This window comes from Gossypium hirsutum, chromosome D04, assembly GCF_007990345.1.
Source record: "Gossypium hirsutum isolate 1008001.06 chromosome D04, Gossypium_hirsutum_v2.1, whole genome shotgun sequence".
NCBI lineage: Eukaryota > Viridiplantae > Streptophyta > Magnoliopsida > Malvales > Malvaceae > Gossypium > Gossypium hirsutum.
In genome coordinates, this window is record NC_053440.1 from 2,014,166 (window position 1) to 2,023,571 (window position 9,406).

Consider the following 9,406-nt stretch of genomic DNA (forward strand, 5'->3'; position numbering starts at 1 on the left):
TTAAATAAATAATATGCTAAAAATGAATTATGCGTTAAATGATCTGTTTTCCGCCTGTTGCAAACAAACATAAAATATCGTATGTTTGCTTAAAACTCAGAATCCTAACATCTGCAATAATTCCTTCTATCTCAAGTAATAGTTGACTTTGTGTAAAAAAATTGAGAAAATGACAGGGACCATAAGGGAAAGGGTGAATCATATTAGATGCAGAAAGGGGGCAACACAAATTCTGTTGGGACACAGGAAGAAAATGTGTCACTATTCTCTTTTATCCTCCTCGACCTCTTCACCGAGCCTGAATAAATCAGCATTTGATGCCCTCCTCTCCTTCCTTTCCAGCTGCTTGTTTGCCGATTCTCCGGCCAATAGAACACTACTGCTAGTGAGTGAGATACCCTCCTCTTCAAGCTCATCCCCTGTTTCCTCACTATAGGCATATCTGAACAAACACATAACAAATGAACTCTTATGATGAAGCGCGGTTAGAAAGGAACATAAACAACATATGCTGCAACAAATTGTTCTGAACCACATAAATACTCATATTCAATAATGTGCTTATTTTCTGGTATGATAATATATGTACTGAGTGTATTTAAAAAGCCAATCTAACAAGCAGCATAGTCAAGCCACAAGTGAAAGTGTAATGAAACCTAACCTTGTAGAGTACTATGATGGTGATACTCTAGATGCAAAGAGTGTCCAAAGGATTTCTAAAAGATCACTAACGTTTCTAAGTAAAGCTGACTAGCTCGATTTAGTCCCAGATTCCATGTAATTTGCCTAATAAAGCACACCTGCATAGATGCTCATGAACGAAAACAAACTGCTCACGCTTAATAAAGCAATTAAACAAACCTGAGAGTGGTTCAAGCTTCACAACTCTAAAGTGAATACCTCATTTTTTTTTCCAGACTTGTAATATCTCACTGAAAGCTAATTCTTTTAACAGATCTCTAGCTCATTTGTCCTTTCGAGGAATACATGAAAACAATTCTTATTACCAAACAAGTCCATATAAATCTCTAATTTCCAGCAAAAACATCGTCTAACTGAAGTTCAGCAAGTAGCAGTCTACCTAATAAAGAAATTGCAAGTTTCGACTTCCAGGGATTACCGTGTCGGATTATTTGACGGAGCCCAAAGACTGCATATCACCACCAAAGTACAAATGCAAGAAGATTCCAGAAAGCTGGGATTATCCAAGCTCTTTGCCACAACTCACTTAATGGGTCAGCTGCATTAAAGTACAACTGAACAAGAAAGCTTGATTAGATGAACTCCTACAACCCATATTTAGGAAATAATCTCATATTTATTTAAATGTTCGGAGCATGTACAATGATACAGATGACGGGTAAAAGGAGCTGGAAATGGAGAATTTCAGATCCATATAATCTAAGAGTAACTAGCTTTCTTAAAAACATGGACTTGAGAGTTGAGATGGAGGTGGGGAGAGAGGGAGGATAAAAGACAACACAATGAAGCAAACTTGTATATGATGAAAGAGAAGTGTATCAAACCACCTCGTAACCAACCCAAGCAATGGAGAGCAGAACTGATATTGCTAGTGAATTGGTAAACTTCCGGTAGAGTGCAAACTTGGCCATGCTCCTTCTAATCTGTGCCACAAGAGGAGTAAACCCTTTAAATTTTAAATCAATCAAATGGAAAGAAAATGTACTTAGTTTAGAAATGAAAGATAAAAAATCTTCTCTGTCTGCTAAAGCGAAGTTGCGAGCTATTTTCACTATTGCTCAAAACAAGCAAAATAGAAATCTGCAAGCATCAACATGCAGAAAGGATTCACTTATTGTACTTTCACCAAACAAGGCTACAATATATTATGAGCAAGACTGATTTGTCTAATTATGGGGAGCGACATCAAATGGAATGGAAAACTGATTCTTGTGGAGCGTGATTTATGTTACATGAATATCATTGCACAAACGAGATTTAAATGTAATGCAAGAGGAAGATATAACATCTGCTAAGATCGAGTGTATTACAAAAAGAAAAAGGATACATATTAAGGGACAATTCAAGCTATTCTTTATGGTTGTAATATGAAAAGATAAGCTTGGCACTACCTGAAGCTTCTCTAGAGTTTGGGACAATGCCGAAAAGATCCAGATTATGAAGCAAGCATCCAACAGAGAAACAGGTAGAACCAGAAACAGCCTCGCTTTTCCAGTTAAGTCATCAATATTCCCCAGATTTTCAACCAGCCCGAGTGCTTCTGAAAAGACAAAGTACGTCAGGCCAAGAAGGAGAACTTTGAAGATTACACCTCCAAGGGTTGGCCGCACAACACCATAGCCCATTGATACCACTAAAAGGAGTAGACGGGAGACTGTCTTTTTAACAGCAGTGAAGGTAACTGCCCAAAGTGTGATTCCCATTGGTCTGTTTCCGGTTGCATTAAAATTTGCATATTCGAAGTACCATAGAGCCATTTCACACATTCCCAGACCTATCACTGCTGTAATGTGGTACTGCAGTTGTATTATATCTTTCCAGTATTGGACAGACCACAGAAACCAGACAAGACCTAGACCAAGATATGCCAGAGACATTAACCCAAAATATGTCATTAGTGGTGCCATCTTTCCTGGAAGATAACCTTCAGGATTTCTCCAGACAGTTCTTCCACTGATCGTCGTGCCCATGAGTTCTGGATCGCAAAACATGAAATACAAATAGTACATTCCAGTATGATTGATCTCAACTGTTTGTAGCACCATAGTAGTCTCTTCCGTTTTTCCTTCAAAGAAGGTTTGTATTCGTTGCGGATTATAAGGGTAATTTGGATCTTGGTGGATGATAACCTCCCCTACATTGCAGGATCCTTCCTTAGAAAGATCCGGAGTGCAACATATTGCGGCAGAATGCAAATACGAACCTCCAATTTTCTCTCTGTCTTTTACCTCAACTATTATAGCCTCAACCAATCCAGTTTTTTGCTGCATCTCATTCTTTTTTTCAGCAGACTCTTTCGGTCTTCGAAAGGTGATTGACTCAAACCTGAAAGCGATAATGGCATCAGAGGTACAAGAGAAGTTCCAGAATTATTCAATTTGAATGGAAGAAATAAAACATCTGTGCCATGACTAGAATGAAATGATGTAATGCCTAAAATATCCGAATTCACCAACATAGTGCCCTAAATATATGATAGATGGTCTCATTATCACGAAATAAGTAATTACTGCAGAAATCTCCTTAACAACAGAAGATTTGCTTGCCAAATGAATTAGCACCTAGCTAAAAGTCTGTAGGATCAAGTATAACAATGTCCTACATTCATAGGAGACGAAAATTTATCCGGATTGTTCAATAATGCCTTCATTAATCTAAATTGCAACATTGATGCATATGACATGCCAAACCAAATAAATTGACTAAATAACAGATTTTCCAGCTGCATGATATTAGTGGCAATAAATCATGGGATGGTTTCACAATATAACATTCTTACATCCATTCATTCAATAAAACATGACAGAATGTTAGGATCGTCCCGATTAAGCAACGAACAAGTAAAAATAGTAGAAGAAATTGAGAAGATGAACACACAAATTTAACGTGGAAAAACCCCTCAAAAGAGGATAAAAAACCACGGGCAAAGATAATTTTACTATAATGGCAAAAGAATGAAGAGTACAAAAGATGGAGATAAAAACTAAACCCCGAAAACCCGAAAAACAAAGAACCCTCAAACGTAAACACAAAATTCTCTGAATGTGTTATGAGTTCTAATCTAATGGGTGTCTCTCAATTCTAAGATTGTAAAGGAGCCTATTTATAGGCTAAATTAGTAAGTCAAATAAACTATACTAATAAATGCTAAATATATTATACTAATAAATACTAAATCTTCTAGAAAGAAAATATATTTTTGTTTAACTTGACTTGCAAGCAATCTCTTAGAATTTGGGTCACACAATCCTAACACAGAACATAAGTAAATTTGTTTGCTCCTGACACAATCTCAACAGAAAACAAATGAAGCCAACATTGGTCCCCTAAAAACATCCACAATCTTCAAATACAACATGGACAAAATCATGAGATAAACAAATGCTAAAATGCTCATTACAAAAACATGCAACTTGTTTAATTTTTCTAATGCGAACAGTGCAGATAAGCTACCACTTTGTTAGCTTACAATTATCCCAGCATATAATTGATGGTAATTTATATCCATTAAAAAAGAGCCTAAAAATGAAACGAGCAATGAAACCAACCCCCCAAAAGGAAAATCCCCAAAAAATTGATAACATTATTAACACTGTTCAAATTAGATTAAAAAGGGCATTAATTAAGCTGATAACCATCATTGAAACAAAAAATTATCCAATAATGCAACATTAAAAGGAAAAGCTGAAACTAGGAAAGAGAAATAGAACAAGAAAAGGGGAAAAAAAAAACACAATGATGACCTGATAAAAGACTTGCCATTGAGATGATTTTCCTCAGGAGAAGGCTTTTTGTCAGGATCAACGTGAAGCTTTGAAGCATAAAGGCCTTCACTTCCACCATGGAAGAAGAAAGAATTAGAACGGCGAAAAAAGCTTTGGTTTTGATATTCATGGATGGAAGCACCCACTTGGTTTATGGCAAAGCAGCTGAAATATATTAATACTACAAATGTGAGTTTCTGAAAATACCCATTTCCAATCAGATCATAAGATAAACAAATGAATTCTCTGTTGTTGCCCATCATCTCTCTCTCTCTCTCTTTCTCTCACTCTCTTTTCTCTGTTCTCACTTCTGTTCTGTCCTTTTCGCCTATTGGTTTGTCTGTGTTCTGTTTAATTTTAATTTTTATGATTGTAGAAATACAATCTTATTTTATAATGTTTGACGAAATATGTTTAGATTGAGTGATTGACTCCATTTTTTTTATTTGTAGCACATGTTATTTCACCTTCGGCTTTCAAAATTTTTTGGAAGAGGTGAGAAATAGACATGTACAGGAGTCCAGTTCCGATCTAAAGATCTGCTTAAAAAGCGAAGAGTTTGGGTAAATCTATAAGTTTGGAAAATGAGTTTAGGTGAAAAATTAAAAGACCTGTTAAAAAAAGGATTAAGTTTAAGTAAAACTTTTTTGCCTCGGGTCCAGCCTGATCTAAATTTACAAAAAAAAATTTATTGTTTTCTCACCGTGTTGCTGTCATTCCATTATTATATTGTTATTGTTTGGATATTATATAAATTTTATTTTACTGTTAATTTATTATTATTTATAGGTATTTACTTGTTAAGTTATACTTATATTAGTGCTATTTAAATATAAAGATTTTTATTTATTATTTTCAATTTGTTGAGAAAGATTAATTTGAATGTTTTAATGTTTTTGATGTATTATATATATTTTTAAAAGTTTTATATAAAAAAATTAATACGGGCAGGCTGGACTTGACCAAACTTGGGTTTTAACATTTTTATCTAGGTCAAGCTTAGGCATTTTTTAGGCCCATTTTTCGGGTCGGGCCCGGGCCTATCAAACACGCCAAAAATTTTGCAAAGGCTCAGCCCGAACCTGACTCTACCCATGGACAGGTCTAGTGAGAAATATAGAAAGTTGCTTATTTTTTGAAGATAAATCTCAAAATTATATAAACTTTGATTTAATGTATAATATGATATATGAATTTGATTTGGTAATTATACAGATGATAATTTTATTGTAGTTTAAATGTGTATATGAAATTTTAATTTTGATTCAATCATATAAATTAAAAAAAAAATAATTATTTTATATTGGATAAATATAATATTTGTGTACGTAATATAAAAAATAAATGATCTTATATCAATAATTGCGTTAATAATTTGTGAGAATTGAATCAAATCAAAATTATGTATAAAATTAACATTAGACAAAGTTCATGTGTATTTTGAGATTATCCCTGACTAAAGATTCTATGGCTATAATAAAGTTTGGATTTAAATATCACTTATTCAAGTTATGAATTTATCATATAGCTTAAGTGGGAGAATGATGGAAACTGATGTCACGTGTCTAAGTTATTGATAAGGGTAGGTTTAGATGGGTGGTGAGGTGTGGTGCGTTTAGCTTACTTTTTGTTTCATGGTACAGTATCGTTACAGTATCTAATCTCACCGCCACCGCTGTTTTTTATATTAATTACAGGTAAACGCACTGCCCATCCAAACCCACCCTAAGATAAAATCTCATTATGGTAGGAGTTTAACTCTAATAAGAATTCTAGTATAAGTCACTAGTTTATTTTATAAATTGTTTGTGAATCATCAAAGCTAATTAACCTTCTTTCAAGAAAATAGGCTAGAAGACAAATATTATATTGTGGGAGTGATATATGTTTCTTTGGAGTGAATTTATTTCTTGATGAACCGGAGGCAGGCTTAAAGTAATGTTTTGTGTTCGATGAATTCTATCACCTTTACCATTGGGTCCTCCTATCTTGATACTTCCTAGATGATTGCCTCTTGAATGTGCCCCTTGGCTCCAAGCCCTTGTATATTTAGAGAAGCCTTTGACAATCAAAAGACATGCTAGGGAGTAGCACACGGTTGAGATATGGACATGATTATTCTGTTAAGGTTTGAGACGATAGATGGATTCCCAATAAAGATGACTCTTGGATATTCACACGATTTCACTTCGAAGAGATGTAACTGTTTCTGATCTCAACAACCCAAAGCAACATAAATGGAGGAAAGGTCTGTTAGGAAATCTTGTCCTTATCAGGGTGACTTGATATTCGAGATTCACCTATACAAACCAGGCACACAGGACAAACTAATATGGCATCATGCGAAGAATGTCAGGTATGTGTAGGGTAATCACTCTCTCTCAAAATGGGAGACGGACGACCGCCACGGCAAATTGGAAGACCCTTTGGTCTTTGAATGTACCTTGTAGAGTGATTGTCTGTGGGCAATGCTCCAGGAAAGAAATCTGGATGCGGGACATTGGGAGCAATGCTCGCGCTAGGAACCGCTCCCTGTCAAGGAAATGCTCGAGTAGTGGTCTCTCTCAGCAAATCACTCTCTCAGTACACCTCAATGGTGATTGTTGGAAAAGGCGATAAGGATACTCAAAAGGATAACTTAGAGAGCTTGGTTATGGTGCTTTGAGTTGCTGGAATGCTTGAAATGCCATTGTTATAATCCAAGATTGAAATGACACGGAACATGTAAAACCTTAGCATACAAGGAGGAGTTCAAAGGTGCAAACCAAAGCCTCACCCTATTGCAACCGGGCATACACATTGGAAAGGCCTATGTGCTAATTATGAAGTGAACTTGACGCCTCTTCGAGAAGGTGATAGAAGGGCAGTATTGGAGTGGTTGTAGGGACCACAATGGCTTGTTATGAGGACATGCTTGAGAACCAACGAGGTCCATGATGGCTCTATGGTTGAAGCTTTAGTACAATGGCAGCCTTGATGGGTTCAAGTGCATCATTTTGGAAGCCGATGCTTTGCATGTGATTAAGGCTTTGAATGGGACGGACGAGGACCTCTATCATTCATTGGCCATATATATATGCATTTTGAGTGTAGAGGATTAATGCGAAATCTCACAGCTTCCAGGCCACTCATATCATATAGAAGGAAAGGGAACCAAGTTGCTTATGAACCGCCAAACATGGGATACCAAGTCTATCAATCAATTTGATGAATGTTACAATCGACATCAACATGTTTAATTTATATAAAGTTAGTGTCTTTTAATGGGCTTAACAACAGGCTTTAAACACGAAATTTGGATTGAGCTCTTTAAGTTCTTTTTTAAATCATTTTTAGAGGAAAAATAAATTCAATGCCCCAATCCCAAATCAACTTCAAAGAAAATGTTCTCAACCAAAGCACACTTGAATGTAATGTTGGAATGACGAATTTAGGATTATAAAACCAATTTTCTAAATTTTCTTTATTATATAATTTTTAACAAGTTTAGTTTTTTTTAAATATTTTTAGTTCCAATTTTTATAGAATTATGATAAATTATAAAATTCTTTTGATGGTATTGTAATTTATATATTAATAAGTAAATATATGCTGTTGAAATAAATTTATAAATCATAATTATAATTTTTATTGTTTCACATCAAGAAAAACATATATTTTTATTTATAATTAATTAAAATAATAGAAACAAAAGGTAAATTGGTCGAAGATTAAATATTACACTCGTAATCTAAGATAACTTAAAAGGATGATTAATATTAAAATCCACACCCTATATTCCGACATTTTAACACTATTTGGGAGTATGAGATTATAGGGCGATCAAAATTCAGAAACCAAACAATTAATCTTATTTTGAAATGTAAAATTAATTACATTCAAACGAACAAATTTCAAAACGAAATAGAAATCTATTAAATGCAAATAGATATTAAAGTTATGTAATTCCATATCCTTTAAATCTTGAGTTTATATTCACTTGAACTCTTCCTTTATTGCAAATTGGATTTTAATGGGGACGAATTAATTAGATATCAAAATCCAAACTTTCTTCCTAGATCCCCATTTAATGGTTATAAAGTTTGTCATTTGGTACCGGTAGTTTTGCCTACACGAGATGGAAGTATGTTATAGTGATATTATCCATTTTAACTTTGTTAATATTTAAGGTAAACTATATTGAAGGTCATCTAAAATAGTGTCGTTCTTATTTTGGTCACTCTAATTGTTTTTTTTTGTCAATTGTAGCCACCGCATTAGAAAATTGACCGAATGGTCACTTTAGTGTTAAACCCTTAACGAATTGTCGATTGATATGCAAAAAAGGAAAAATTGTTCTTTTAATCTCATCAAATTACAAAAAATTAATTAATCCCTTAAATTCTTATAAGAAAAACGAAATAAAACTCAATATTTACATATAAGCTTCTTCTTTACGCTGTTTATCCTCCTTCAAGCCCCAAAAACAACCACTAGGTCCTCGACGGCATAATTGACCATTTCGGGTCTCAAAAGTGATAAGAAGCACATTGATTCACTTATTAAAGCTAATAACAGAAATTAAGTAAAAACATAACAAACACTTAAATTGCTCGAAAACAAGCTCGTTAAGTGTAATAGGAAACCTAATTTGACATATCAAATTACGGTAGGCCACAGGTTTGATACTTTAGTGGGATTCATAAGAGATTAATGAAGGTTGTTTTCGGGGCTTGAAGGAGGATAAAGAACGCAAAGAAGAAGAAAGGACTTGGATGTAAATATTGGGTTTTAATATGGGTTTTTTTATAGGATTTAAGGCGTTAACTTAAAAATTTTGTAATATTTAAAGCGGACTAAAAGAATAATTTTTCCTTTTTGCAGGTCCAATCAACAATCCGTTAAGGGTTTAATGTTGTGTGACATTTTGATCAAATTTTCTAACGACGATGACTAAATGA

General features: G+C 34.2%; 1 pseudogene; it reads right to left on the reverse strand.

The window, feature by feature from the left end:
* Positions 1-14: 14 nt before the first annotated feature.
* Positions 15-4,760, reverse strand: LOC121216220 (transmembrane protein 87B-like; annotated as a pseudogene).
* Positions 4,761-9,406: the final 4,646 nt, after the last annotated feature.